The sequence below is a fragment of the Chiloscyllium plagiosum genome, unplaced genomic scaffold (assembly GCF_037043375.1).
Source record: "Chiloscyllium plagiosum isolate Xiang-an unplaced genomic scaffold, Cpla_swu_hap1 HiC_scaffold_51, whole genome shotgun sequence".
Lineage (NCBI taxonomy): Eukaryota > Metazoa > Chordata > Chondrichthyes > Orectolobiformes > Hemiscylliidae > Chiloscyllium > Chiloscyllium plagiosum.
In genome coordinates this window covers 33,845,284-33,860,292 of record NW_028270189.1, presented here as the reverse complement: position 1 = coordinate 33,860,292, position 15,009 = coordinate 33,845,284, and the positions used below count along the sequence as shown (strand labels likewise).

The 15,009-nt window shown below is 47.6% G+C and overlaps 1 long non-coding RNA gene and 1 pseudogene across 2 annotated transcripts; one reads left to right on the top strand and one right to left on the bottom strand.

Moving 5' to 3' along the window:
- Window positions 1-3,132: 3,132 nt before the first annotated feature.
- LOC148135143 (uncharacterized) lies at window positions 3,133-12,082 on the bottom strand. Of its 2 annotated transcripts, XR_015755536.1 has the most exons (4): window positions 11,988-12,082; window positions 11,123-11,256; window positions 7,475-7,565; window positions 3,133-4,195 (listed from the first exon to the last, which is right to left on the bottom strand). It is a non-coding gene; the product is annotated as an uncharacterized LOC148135143 (long non-coding RNA). The 2 variants fall into 2 exon arrangements; XR_015755535.1 differs by lacking the exon at window positions 11,988-12,082 and having other exon boundaries at window positions 11,123-11,409.
- A 1,777-nt stretch (window positions 12,083-13,859) lies between these two features.
- Window positions 13,860-14,754, top strand: LOC148135142 (cyclic AMP-responsive element-binding protein 1 pseudogene; annotated as a pseudogene).
- The last annotated feature ends 255 nt before the right edge of the window (window positions 14,755-15,009 follow it).

The following is a 15,009-nucleotide window of genomic DNA, read 5'->3' as shown; positions in this document are numbered from 1 at the left end:
GGGGACGGGTTTGGGCGGGGATGGCGTTGCACGGTGTTGGGCCTGTACGGGGATGGGGGAACGGGGTTGGGGGAACGGGGTTGTGGGGGAACGGCATTGCACGGGGTTGGGGAGAACTGAGTTGCACAAGGTTGGGGGGACGGGGTTGGGCGGGGATGGGGTTGCACGGGGTTGGGTGGGAACGTCGTTGCACGGGGTTGGGGGTACGGCGTTGGGAGGGCGGCGTTGGGGGGGACGGTGTCAGACGTGGTTGATGGGAGCAGCGTTGGATGCGGTTGGGGGTGGGTGGGGGGACAGGAGCCCCCTGTAAATTGAGGTACATCCCACCCAGCCCCTCGGAGTCCCCTGTACACACTGACACATTCCCCCTCCTCACCCCCCCACCTCGGAGCCCCCTGGAAACAATGACACATTCCCCCCGCCCACCCCTCTCGGAGCCCCCTGGAAACACTGACACAATCCCCACGCCCACCCCTCTCGGAGCCCCCTGGAAACACTGACACATTCCCCCCACCCAACCCCCTCGGAGCCCCCTGGAAACACTGACACAATCCCCACGCCCACCCCTCTCAGAGCCCCCTGGAAACACTGACACATTCCTCTGGTGTATTAATCCGTTCCTGAAAGTTTGTATAAACATCCCCACAATCACGCTAAATCAGCTTCTCTCAAGCTCCCACTCACAATGAAAGCAATAGCTCCCTCTACAAATGGGTGAAATGAACAATCCAAATGATACCCTTCCATTTCCTACACTAAAGCAGTGACTACTCTTCAAGCTGACAATCTGGGCCTCCAATGAATCTCTCTGTTCTAGGAATTCACTGAGCAAATATTAAAGAAATATCCATTATGAACCTGACAGACCACTTTTCAGGGATTCCCAGAATGTGTATATTGGGTATCTTCAGAATTGTCCCAACTGCTGGAAGTGTTTCTCCATCGAGATCCTCTGATTCAGAGTCCGGAAGCCGGGATGTGTGGAAGGACAGGACTGTGAGAGCTACTGTACACCATATCTGACTGTGTCAGTCACAAAAATAAATCTCTCAGTTTCAATCCTGTCATGGTCAGTGAGGATCAGTCATGGACGTCTGATTCCCTGGCTGGGAGAAAACCTTGCTATTTTGCAGGATCAACATTTTAAATTGAATATTCCCACGTATCAGAACTGCCTCCAGAGTCAGCGATGAACAATGGACCCTAATTTACACCCAGACATCAATGAGACCCAGAAAGAGTCCTTGCTGTTTCAATAGTGCAATCACAGTGCCACAGCCAAGCAAATGAGGGGATTGTTTCTCCCAAAAAAAAACTTTAGCAACACAGACAGAACGATACCATTTAGCCCCAGGAGCCTGACTGCAGCTTAATAACATTCTTTGTTCTGATTAAAAGTTTGTAGGCAGCACAGGTGGCACAGTGGTTAGAACTGCTGCCTCACAGCGCCAGAGACCCGGGTTCATTTCCCGCCTTAGGCAACTGACTGGGTGGAGTTCGCACATTCTCCCTGTGTCTGTGTGGGTTTCCTCTGGGTGCTTGGGTTTCTTTCCACAGACACAAAGATGTGCAGGTTAGCTGAATTGGCCATGCTGAATTGGCCATGCTGAATTGGCCGTAGTGTTAAGTGTAGGAGAATGGGTCTGGGTGGGTTGCGCTTCGACGGGTCGGTGTGGACTTGTTGGGCCGAAGGGCCTGTTTCCACACTGTAAGTAACCTAATCTAATCAAATGCAAAACATTAACTCTGCTTCTCTCTCTCTACATTAGCTGCCGGTCTGTTTCAAATTTCCAGCAGCCACAGCATGTGTGTTCATTTTAGTAACATCATCGTTAACTTTTCAGAACTCACCCAGTTGCTGCAACATCTTTTGATCCACTTAGTATTGCAAACATTGCAAATTATTCTCTGGAATGTAGTCAGTGATTCCGTTCTTGAGGTGGAAATGATCACAGATTCCCAGGTGTTTGAGTGAAGTCATTTCTCCTTATCTCAGTCACTCAGGCTGCTCTCCAGTCCTGAGACTGTGACCCATCGTAGATTCCTATCAGCAGAGACAGCTGCCAACATCAATCCTGCCAATCTCTTTGGTCATAATATCCAATTCAATGAAAACACCTCTTATCACATGCAGTACAGGATATCTGAATCTCACCCACTGATTCAACAATCTCCAGAACCAGGAATAAGTTGGTGCCCCTCTGTTACAAACACTCTGATGGCAACGTGTGCTTCCTTCAGTGAGGAAAACAAATTTGCACTCATCTGGGTCTGTCTGTCTGCCTGAGGTTCCAATAAGTGCATTGATGGAAATCACATTGGAAAACCAAATCCCTTTCCAGGTGTTTAAATCACTTCATGCAGAATTTACAAAGGAAATCTGCATTATTGGGAGCATAATCTTATTAGTGACAGTCTGTTGCACACAGTAACATGATCCTCTCACAAACACAAGCTTTTGTTTTATGTTGAAATTGAAATATTAAGCTAAAAAGGTTATGTAAACAATCTACTGCTTGTCACTTTAATGAACGACCTTTCTGATAAGGTAATGCTCAAAGTGTTATAAAGTTGAAGGTGTGTACTCTATCTTTAAGAGGGAGGGAACACTCTTCTGAACTGTGCACTGTATATGACTAGCCAGCAAGCCAAAGTGTACTGGGAAAAGAAACAAATGTAACATTTGGCTGTGAAATATAGACCTATGTTGGTTGCTGTTTTGACAAAATTCAAATTTAACCTAACAGTTTAAATTATACCCCAAGATTCTAAAACCCAATTGAGTTTGAATTTATTGTTTTGCCAGCATCAAGCCAATGAGATGATCTGATGGGGGCGTATAAAATGTGGACATTTTAAAAATTGGTCAGAGAGTAACTGCTGTCTGGGAGAGTCAACATCTTGCTCACCAATAAATTAGGAAAGTCTCTCAATCAAAGGGTACCTTTCCATATGAAACATACTCGGAGTAAAAGAAGACAACGACGACCCAGGGAGATCCTCAGCCAGAAGCAGAAAGACACAAAATTCACGAGTCACTGTGTGGGTTCGATATTAAATTGATGTAATTTTAATAAGTGTCTTACTGAAATAACGTATAGTTATAGAGCTGGAGGCAGATAATATGCAGTGAAAAGAAAGGGAGAGCTTAGATTTATGAATAGTTGTTTAATATTCACTTTGAGTTAAAAATAGATTAATGCTATTTTCTTTAAATAGTGGAATGTGTGAGTTTTCTGTCACTCAGACTTTAACAGATTATGTGGGGAGGTGAACTTTTCTGGGTGTTTGGTTTAACTAACAGAGGGGGTCACCGTCATGTTGTAACAAAAGAAACACGACAAAGAACAGTACAGCACAGGAGCGGGCCCTTCAGTCCAGAATGTTGTGCTGAATGTGACACCAAATTAAACTCATCCTTTCTTCCTATCTTTGTTCCATATCCTTGCATATTCACATGCTCACCCAAAAACCCCTTAAACAACCCTCTCATTTCTGCCTCCTCCACCATCCCTGGCAACATGTTCCAGATTCCGACCAGTCTCTGTGGAAAACATATTACCCCTCACATCTCCTTTGAGCTCTCCCCCTCTCACCTTAAATGCACATTCTCTAGTAAAGATATTTCAACTCTGGGTAAAACATTTTGACCAGCAACCTTGTGCATCTCATGGTGCTGCGCTGACTGTCCCTAATTAGGTCATTCTTTACTAAATGCACATAAATCCGATCCGTAAAAATTCTGTCCAAAGCTTCCCAACCACTGAGGTGAGACTCACCAGGCTATAACTTCCTGGATTGTCTCTATTTCCCTTCTTGAAGAGAGGAACACCATAAGCTACTCACCAGTCCTCTGCGACCTTTCCAGTGGCAAGTGAGGACTCAACAATCATGTTCAAGACCCCAAATATCTCCTGTCTTGCCTTTCTCAATAACCTGGGGTAGCTACCATCGGATCCTCGGGATTAATCCACTTTAATGCTGTTCAAGAAATCTAATGCTTCTTTCTCGACCTCAAAAATACCCGAGCACATTAGCATACTCCACACAAATCTCATTATCCCCAATATTCTTTTCCTGGGTGAATGCCGATGCAAAGTAATTATTTAGGATCTCGTCCACTTCCACTGACTTCAAGCACAAGTTCCTTCCTTTAGTCTTGACTGGCCCGACTTCTTTCCAAGTTATGTGAAAGCTGTGGAAAGAGTGCAGAGTAGATTTACTAGGATATTGCCTGGTATGAAAGGAAGGTCTTACAAGGAAAGGCTAAGGGAATGGAGGCTGTTTTAGTTGGAAAGAAGAAGGTCGAGAGGTGACTTAATTGCCTGCAACAGTAGTAGAATTGCTGACGCAAATGGCATTTAAATGGGCATTGGACATACATATGGGTAATATTGGAAGGTTGTAGGTTAGATAGGCATCAGATTATTTTCACAGGTCGGTGCAACATTGAGGGCCAAAAGGTCTGTACTGCGCTGTAACAATCCATGTTCACATCCTCTTGTGGGTAATTATCTCCAGAACGATTTGGGATGCTCTTTAACCCTACTTGCGAAGGGCATGCCCCTCCTTGCTCTGCTCATTCCCGGTTCAGGTTCCTTCCAGCTTTTGTTTTTTTACGTTCCTCACATGCCATGTCCAATTCTAGCTTCCCAAACCTTGCATAGGCTTGTTTTTTTCCCCTTTTGACTAAATTCCCAGCCTCCCTTGTTATCCAAGGGGCCCTTACATTACCAGCCTTATCCCTCCTCCTTACTGGAACATGCTGGTCGTGAACTCCAATCAGCAAGCCTTTAACTAACTCCCACGTGCCCAATGTGGCATTGTCTGATGACAGCTCCTCCCAATTAACACTCCCTAGCTCCTGCCTAATACTGACATCATTTGCAATCCCACAATTTAGAAACATCCCATTTATTCGTAGCTGCCTTAAAAAAAACTTAAGTTGTGATCACTGTTTCCAAAATGGTCTCCCACTGAAAGGTCAGTCACCTGGCCAGGCTCATTCAGCAATATAAGGTCCACTATGGCCCCTACCCCTCCTTTACACTACTATTTCAAGAAACCCTCTTGGATACACTTAATAAACTCTGCACCGTCTCAGCCTCTTGCTCTAAAGTAGTGCCAGCAAATGGTGGGGAAGTTAAAGACACTTTGAGAACTCTGTTGTTATTGCCTCTGCCGAGATATTCTGCCAAGATATTTGTACCTCGAGGTATCGTTGGCAGATTGAGGGTCCTATAGTATAATCCCATTAACTGCATCCTTCTTATCCTCGTTGCCTCAGTGGGCGAGCCCCTCCAGTATGTCCTGGGTGCAGACATAACATTCACCCGATTGGTAATGCAGCTCCTCCACCTCTTTTACCCTCCTCTCCATCTCATCTGAAATAATGAAACCCTGGAATATTGAGCAGCCAGTCCTATCCTTCTCCGAACCAAATCTCTGGAATGGCCACAATATCGGATCTGTGCTTATCTACTTTAACTATGTTGCGCCTTGTGTTGAAATTAACACAATCAGCCCATTCGTACAATGGTGTTCATTTCTCTGTATTTCCTTTCTGATTGACTCGTATACATCTTCCGACCTTCCTTACCCCCCACGTGCTGCCCTGCTGCTGTGATTCCCAGGACCTTGCCATTCTAGGTGAAACCCTTCCCTTGTAGCAGGAACAAGCCTCCCAGTGAGGATATCAATTCCCCTCTAGTTCAGGTCCCAATTATTCAAGATCCTGAAACTCTTCCCCCTATACCAGCTCTTCAGCCATGCATTCATCTCTGCTATCTTTCAATTCCTTGTCTCACAAGCACATGGGACTGGTGTTAACGCAATGATTACTAGCCTCAAGGTTCTGCTTTTCAGTCGTTGCCTACTTCCTGTGCTTACTCCTCAGGATCTCATCCCTCTTTCTACCCGTGTCGTTGGTAGCAATGTGCACCATGACCTCTGGCCTCCCATTCTCCCAATTCAGAATTTCAAGCAAATGCTCAGAGATGTCCTTGACCAGGCACCAGGGATACAACAGTCTCAGACGCAGCCACAGTAACACCTGTCTATGCCCCCAACTAGTGCTTCTCCTCCCATTTTCGCTCCCTTGGATTTTGCCTGACCTTGGTCTACAGCAGAGTCAGTTATAGAGTCATAGAGTCCTACAGCACAGAGAGAGGCCCTAAGGGCCAGACTGATCCCTGGCAACCATAATGTCCATCTATGGTCACCCCATTTCCCTGCCCATGCCCCATCTCCTTCTAATCCTTTCCTATCCATGTATTTGTCCAAATGCCTTTTAAATGTTGTTAATGTACCTGCCTCAGCCACTTCCACTGACAGCTCATTCCGTATGAGAATCAGCATCTGTGTAAAAAAGTTGCTGCTAACGTTCCCTTTTATTCTTTCCCCTCTAACGTTAAACTGATGCCCTCTAGTCCTCAATTCTTCAACCCTGGGAAAAAGACTGAATGCATTCACCCTATCCATGCCTCTCATGATCATATACATTTCTATAAGATCTCCCTTATGTCTCCTGTCCTCTGAAGAAAAATGTCCCAGCTTGTCCAACCTCTTCCGATAACTCAGGCCATTGAGTATTATAGACCTGGCTACCGCTGTGCTACTCCCCTGAGAAGCTATCCCCAACAATACACCAGCTCTTTCTCCTTAAACATCCCGCATCCAACCCCATCTTTGTCCCCTGTATGATCCTCAGTTTCCTGCTCTTGCTTCAACCCAACCACCCGGACACCCACCTACCTGATGGAACCTGGATGCTTGGACAGGACAAGATCATGGGTGTTTTTAAACGCAATGAATGGAATTCTGAAATTATATTTGGACTGAATGTAATGTAGAGCAGCGTGAAATGGAGGTGGATGACTTACGTGACTTGCTGTAAGGATACTGACAGTAGAACCTGAGGCGATCGTGAGTATACGGAGGTAGAATGTGGGAAACGAGCTGGGACTGTATTGGAGTAGTCATGGTGAGAGAGAACAAATGCTGGATGGAGGGTTTCAGCAGCTGACGGCCTGACACTGAGGTGAACCATCGGAAACTGTGCAAGTGGCCACCATCTAATAGGACAGAGAAACTGATCCATCGGCCTGAAACTGACTGACCACGTGGCTGTCAATGAATCTAATACAAGTGAATGGAAACATTGCTCAGAGTCTGTTTCTGTAACATTCAACACAACCAGGAAATGGAAAGTGAATAATGAGCTGAAAACAAGGCCACTGCTCTGTTAGAGTCAAAATCATTCAATGTTCAGTCACTGAATATTCTCACCTGCAGAAAGGAATCTCCCAGAATCACAGCAGAAGGAGAAAACAAACTTGGCAGAGACAGAATGAAGCCACCGCCTGCATCACAACAGCTCAGAACAAAGAGGCTGAATTCTCAATCAACTGACAAGCAATACAGATACTTTCAGAGTTACAGATAGAGTTCAGAATTATTCAGGAAACAGACTTACCAGATACATTGGTAGGTGGTGTGTGCCAGAAATCCATGAAATAGCTTTGTGATGTGCCGTTTGTTCGTTGAGAAATTATTCTTTGTTTTCGCTAAGAAGAGCAGATGCATAGTTCACTGATTATGAGATTTTCAGACAAAGGAAACCTGATCAAGGACTCACAGGTCAATTACACTGTTAGTGACAGTCCATCGCACACAACAACAGCCTGTTACACAGAGAACAGAACAGATTCCAGTTTAACAGAGACACTCTCACAATGAACATCTGCTGCTTTAATAAAAATGTTACCTGTTTGAAGAAAAGGAACATATCAACAATACAGCGAGACTTTTAAACTGCCCAATGTAACTTTGGAGTTTTACCCAATTCAGTGATCACTGTTTCTATGTATTTTGAAGCTATTTTGAGCAGGGTATCTATCGCGGGTCAGTGTGGACTTGCTGGACTAAGGGCCTGTTTCCACACTGGAGGGATACTATTCAATATAATTATCAACCTGTCCCACAGCAGGATGGGTAAGGCTCGAGGGGAGTCTGAACCGGGCAGTGGTTGTGTCCCACAGCTGGATGGGGAAGGCTCGAGGGGAGTCTGTACCGGGCAGTGGTTGTGTCCCACAGCAGGATGGGTAAGGCCAGAGGGGAGTCTGTACCGGGCAGAGGTTGTGTCCCACAGCAGGATGGGTAAGGCCAGAGGGGAGTCTGTACCGGGCAGGGGTTGTGTCCCACAGCAGGATGGGGAAGGCCAGAGGGGGGTCTGTACCGGGCAGGGGTTGTGTCCCACAGCTGGATGGGGAAGGCCCGAGGGGAGTCTGTCCCGGGCAGTGGTTGTGTCCCACAGCAGGATGGGTAAGGCCAGAGGGGAGTCTGTACCGGGCAGAGGTTGTGTCCCACAGCAGGATGGGTAAGGCCAGAGGGGAGTCTGTACCGGGCAGGGGTTGTGTCCCACAGCTGGATGGAGAAGGCCCGAGGGGGGTCTGTACCGGGCAGGGGTTGTGTTCCACAGCTGGATGGGTAAGGCTCGAGGGGAGTCTGTCCCGGGAAGGGGTTGTGTCCCACAGCAGGATGGGGAAGGCCCGAGGGGGGTCTGTACCGGGCAGAGGTTGTGTCCCACAGCTGGATGGGTAAGGCTCGAGGGGAGTCTGTCCCGGGAAGGGGTTGTGTCCCACAGCAGGATGGGGAAGGCCCGAGGGGAGTCTGTACCGGGCAGGGGTTGTGTCCCACAGCAGGATGGGGAAGGCCCGAGGGGAGTCTGTACCGGGCAGGGGTTGTGTCCCACAGCTGGATGGGGAAGGCCCGAGGGGGGTCTGTACCGGGCAGGGGTTGTGTCCCACAGCAGGATGGGGAAGGCCCGAGGGGAGTCTGTCCCGGGAAGGGGTTGTGTCCCACAGCTGGATGGAGAAGGCCCGAGGGGAGTCTGTACCGGGCAGGGGTTGTGTCCCACAGCTGGATGGAGAAGGCCCGAGGGGGGTCTGTACCGGGCAGGGGTTGTGTTCCACAGCTGGATGGGGAAGGCCAGAGGGGGGTCTGACCTGGGGAGGGGTTGTGTCCCACAGCTGGATGGGGAAGGCCCGAGGGGAGTCTGTCCCGGGAAGGGGTTGTGTCCCACAGCAGGATGGGGAAGGCCCGAGGGGAGTCTGTCCCGGGAAGGGGTTGTGTCCCACAGTAGGATGGGGAAGGCCCGAGGGGAGTCTGTCCCGGGAAGGGGATGTGTCCCACAGCAGGATGGGGAAGGCCCGAGGGGAGTCTGTCCAGGGAAGGGGTTGTGTCCCACAGCAGGATGGGGAAGGCCCGAGGGGAGTCTGTCCCGGGAAGGGGTTGTGTTCCACAGCAGGATGGGGAAGGCTCGAGGGGAGTCTGACCTGGGGAGGGGTTGTGTCCCACAGCAGGAAGGGTGAGGCCGGAGGGTACTCTGTACCAGGGAAGGTATGCGACCCAAAGCAGGACAGGGAAGGCTCAAGGGTAGACTGTACTGGGGAGGGGTTGTGTCCCACAGCCAGACGGTTAAGGCCCGAGGAGAGTCTGCACCAGGGAGAGGTTGTGTCTCACAGCAGGATGGGTAAGGCTCGAGGGGAGTCTGTTCCTCGGAGGGGTTGTATCCCACAGCAAGACGGTTAAGGCCAGAGAGTAATCTGTACTGGGGAGGGTATGCGTCCCAAATTAGGATGGGTAAGCCTCAAGGGTAGACTGTACCAGGGAGGAGTTCGGTCCCACAGCAAGATGCGTAAGGCCTGTGGACAGTCTGTACTGGGGATGGAATGTGTTGCACAGCAGGATGGGTAAGGCCAGAGGGAAAACTGTACCCAAGTGGGGTTGTGTCCAACAGCAGGGTGGGCAAGGCTCAAGATTAGACTTTACCAGGGAGGAATTTAGTCCCACAGCAGGATGGGTAAAGCCTAAGGGGTGTCTGTATCAGGGAGGTGTTGTGTCCCACAGCAGAATAGGTAGGGCCCGAGGGCCATCTGTACCGGTGAGGGATTGTGTCCCACAGCAGGATGGGTAATTAGATTAGATTACATTACATTACAGTGTGGAAACAGGCCCTTCGGCCCAACAAGTCCACACCGACCCGCCGAAGCGCAACCCACCCATACCCCTACATTTACCCCTTACCTAACACTACGGGCAATTTAGCATGGCCAATTCACCTGACCTGCACATCTTTGGACTGTGGGAGGAAACCGGAGCACCCGCAGGAAACCCACACAGACACGGGGAGAACGTGCAAACTCCACACAGACAGTCGCCTGAGGCGGGATTGAACCCGGGTCTCTGTCGCTGTGAGGCAGCTGTGCTAACCACTGTGCCACCATGCCACCCACAAATGTCCGAGGGAAGTCTGTACCGGGGAGGGTTTGTGTCCCACAGCAGAATGGGTAAGGCCTGAGGAGTGACCGAGAGCAAAGATTTACTTAGGGAGCTGAGGGGCAACATTTTCCACAGAGGACGGTTCATATACAGAATGGACTGCCAGTGGCACATGGGAGAAACAAGAACAATTACAACATGGAAAAGACATTTGGGCAGGAACATGGAGGGGAGAAAGTTTGAAGGGCCATGGGCCAAACGCAGGGAAATGCAACTCATTCAGTTCAGGAAACCTGGCCAGCATTGGTGACTTCGGCCAGAGAGTCATGCAGCACAGAAACAGACCCTAAGTCTTGCGTTATTGGGGGAGTGGACTCTCGTGACAAGGCATGTTGTCGAGACTGAAGTAAGTTACAGAGATATGGATGGTCGTCTGGACTGGAGCAGGTTCAAACGTATGAAGTGATTGGTGAGAGGGGAGGAAAGTACAGAGATTGGAACTGTTTTTAGCATTAGAATGACTGATCCACATGACAAGCCATAGATACAGTGTAGGAGAGGGAACACAGAATGGAACATTCTCAGACAGCATTCCCACCCTCTCGTGGAAGGCCTGCTTTCCCCTCTTTTGTATTGATGCTCACTAAGACAGCACAGGCTTGGATTGATAACTGTGACACTCCCGATGTTGTCTTAGTACAACAAAACTTGCAGTAAAGGCGGTGACCGAACCTGGGGTGTGTCTGTATTGTGCTCCCCTTCCAGCACTATAGCTATGTCATGTCCTGTTAACTGATGTTTGGAGCCCTCTCATTGCTCTCTGCACTGTGAGTGATCTTACCTCACTGCAGGATTTATTGAAGGCTCCAGATCTCCCTGCCCTGTGTCTCTCTGGCTGACAAACCATCTTCAATGAGGGATGGATTAGACACCCAGCAGCTGGGAAGTCTATTAGGTCAGGACCTTCCTGAGTACCTACAGACAGATAAACAGAATGGGAAATTAGACTGATGCAGTGAGGGCTACACATGTCAAATGGCACTGAGTCCCACAGAAATCTGGAACACCCCAGTCTCCATCGTCTATCTGGAGTGGAGAATTCTGTTTGCTCAGGATCTGGAGTAGCTGCAAGAGCGAGGGACACTGACAGAGGCAACAATTCGACCCACACAGTGAGGGATACTACATGGAGAGTTACTAAGTAATATCACCAGAGTGCAAGATCAAACAATTGTGCAGGAAGAAAGTGTTTTGATTCTTGTTGCACTGGGATGCGCAACTTGTGAGCAGGCGAAGTGATGGCATATTGGCATTATTGTGGAACAATTTATCCAGAAACTCAGCAAGTGTGCTCTGGACACAGGTTCAAATCCCACCATTGCAAATGATTGAATGTGAATTAAATGCTTCAAAAAAGATGTAACTAAAAATCTGTAAGTGAGTATTAAACAATTGCTGATGTTAAGAAAAATCCACCGGGTGCATTCATGTCTTTAGTGAAGTAATCTAAGGTGGGTCTTTCCTCCAATTGTCCTCGACCCCAATAGCCCCGCCCACCTGCTCATTGACCTTCTCAAGATGGCGGCTCTGAGGCCCGCACTCCCTCTTCCCTCAAACAAATGGCGGCCGTCACCCTGGGCCGCTTTCCCGACAGAGACCACCATCTCCTTATCAGGGCCTGGAGGGTCTTTTTCGGGTTTTTTCACCTATATCCGCGTCTTCTGAATTCTCTCCGCTCCTTTCTCCCAGTGAGTCTCCCACACGCCACTCTCGGAAGCCGAGCGTAGCCGCACCCGGAGAAAGCTGCTCTATGTCTCGCCGTGTCCTGGTTAATGTGACACTGCGCATGCCCTTCATAGAAACCAAACTGCGCGTGCGTCGAAGATTATCAGTGAGTTTATAGAGAATATTCATAACTGCATAGAATCACGGGAGAAATATTAGACATTAGCAATTGCTCTGTCGAGTTACAGTCATTGAGATGGTTCATATCCAAATAGATTTTTTCATCCAACTTAATCATACCGGCCAGGTATGTAAATTTCCAATCATTCTGGGAATTTGAAAATAAGTTTGTTACTCGAGTTGTGTAAATCGATTAGAAATATGTACATTGTCAGATTTACATCTTAACTATGTTGTCAGATTTACATCTTAACGATTTCTTTAAAACCTCACATTGTTTTATGAGAGGGGATAATACTCCACTATGTCGTGAGAATGATCAATCCTGCAAAACAGTTTACTTTCTGACCAATCCTGAAGCGTTCACTCCCGAGAATGCATTGGTCCCGCTCCTCACTCACTCTGTTTGGAGGACCGGACGCTGCTCTGTCCTCCAGTTCCGCCCCTTCCTCCCAATTGCAGTGTTGATTGTGGCGCGACTCAGCAGCTAAGCAACAGAAACATTAAGGGACAAGGGAATAAGAGAGAATCTGGATAAAGTAGACTGGAAACAAAAATGTTATGGTGGGAAGTTGATGAGCAGTGGAAGAGTTTCAAAGACATTTTACAAAGGTCTATTCCAGTGAAATGGAAGGACTGTATGAAAAGGCATACTCAGCAATGGGTATCTGAGGAAAGTGATCAAATTAGACCATAAGACATAGGAGTGGAAGTAAGGCCATTCGGCCCATCAAGTCAACTCCGCCATTTCATTATGGCTGATGGGCATTTCAACTTCTCTTACCCACATTCTCCCCGTAGCTCTTAATTCCTTGTGACATCAAGAATTTATCAATCTCTGCCTTGAAGACATTTAGCATCCCAGCCTCCACTGCACTCCATGGCAATGAATTCCACAGGCCCCACGCTCTGGCTGAAGAAATGTTTCCGCATTTCTGTTCTGAATTTATCCCCTCTAATTCTAAGGCAGTGCCCACCGGTCCTAGTCTCCTCACCTAACGGAAACAATTTCTGAGTGTCCACCCTTTCCAAGCCATGTATTATCTTGTAAGTTTCTATTAGATCTCCCTTAACCTTCTAAACTCCAATGAATACAATCCCAGGATCCTCAGCTATTCCTCATATGTTAGACCTACCATTCCAGGGATCATCCGTGTGAATCTCCGCTGGACACACTCTAGTGCCAGTATGCCCTTCCTGAGGTGTGGGGATCAAAACTGGACACAGTACTCCAAATGGGTCCTAACCAGAGCTTTTTAAAGTCCCAGTAGCACATCGCTGTTTTTATATTCCAACCCTCTTGAGATAAATGACAACATCGCATTCGCTTTCTTAATCACGGATTCAACCTGCACGTTTACCTTGAGAGAATCCTCGACTAGCACTCCCAGATCCCTTTGTACTTTGGCTTTATGAATTTTCTCACCGTTTAGAAAGCAGTCCATGTTTGTATTCATTTTTCCAAAGTGCAAGACCTCGCATTTGCTCACGTTGAATTCCATCAGCCATTTCCTGGACCACTCTCCCAAACTGTATAGATCCTTCTGCAGCCTCCCCACTTCCTTAGTACTACTTGCCTGTCCACCTAACTTCGTATCATCAGCAAACTTCGTTGGAATGCCCCCATCACTTCATCCCGATCATTAATATATCATGTGACCATGCAGGTAACCATGCCTGGGATCCAATCAACAACAAGTCCAGCAGTAACTTTAGTGCAATTGCCGAATGGGCAGACTGTTCAAGTCCAAGTCGTTATCCAAGCAGCTCAGTCCTCAGTCACGCAGTCCCCTCAAGTTCAGACTGCTCAGATTTCTACTATACTTTAAAATGAAGACTCCCAGGAATCTGTGGATAGCACGACTGACTCTCAGAAACGTAGAGAAATTCTATCGAGACGGCCTTCATACAGGAAAATCCTGAATGAACTTTCTTCTGATCCCCCCAGTGTGCCAAGAAATCGATGAGGAGAAATCAGAAGAAGAGACTGTCTCAACCATTACTACAACGATGATGCAGACACCCATCTATCAGATTAGCAGTGGACAATACATTGCTATGACACAGGGGGAAGCAATTCAGCTGGCCAACAATGGTACAGATTAAATGCAAGGACTCCACACATGAACAATGACCAATACAGCGACAGCCAAGGTTGGAGCAGCCATTATACAGTATGCACAGAGCCCTGATGGACCGCAAATCTTTGTGCCAGGCAGCCAAATGCTTGTTCAAGGTGCTGCTGGAGATGTCCAAACCTATCAGATCTGTAGAACTCCTAACTCCACTGCTGACCAGGGAATGGTTATGGCATCTTCACCAGTCCTGCAAAGCCAGCCCCAGAATGCTGAAGAAACCACTCGTAAACGTGAGGTCTGCCTCATAAGAAACAGGGAAGCAGCTCGAGAGTACCATCGCAAGAAGAAATAGTATGTGAAATGCTTGGAGAATTGGGTTGCTGTTCTGGAAAATCAAGTTGAAAGAGAAGTTGGACAAAGTGGCCAAAAACAGCATGAAACTAGAACTGGGAAAATGTTAAAGGTCAACCGAAAGCCACAGGAGCTATAAAGAAAAGTAATATAGAACATGAGAAAAATAAACTAGCACAAAGACAGAAAGGAAAAGTTTATATAAATATATATAACGAGAAAAGAATGGCTAAAGTAAATGTTGGTCCTTTGGAAAATGAGAAGAGGCATTTAGTTATGGGATATCACAGTGGAGGATACTAATATCTTTCCAGTAACTAGCAAAGAGACAAAGGTAGGTGAGGATTTGGAAACTATCATTATTCCAGAACAGCTAGCTTTAGACTGTTTTGAG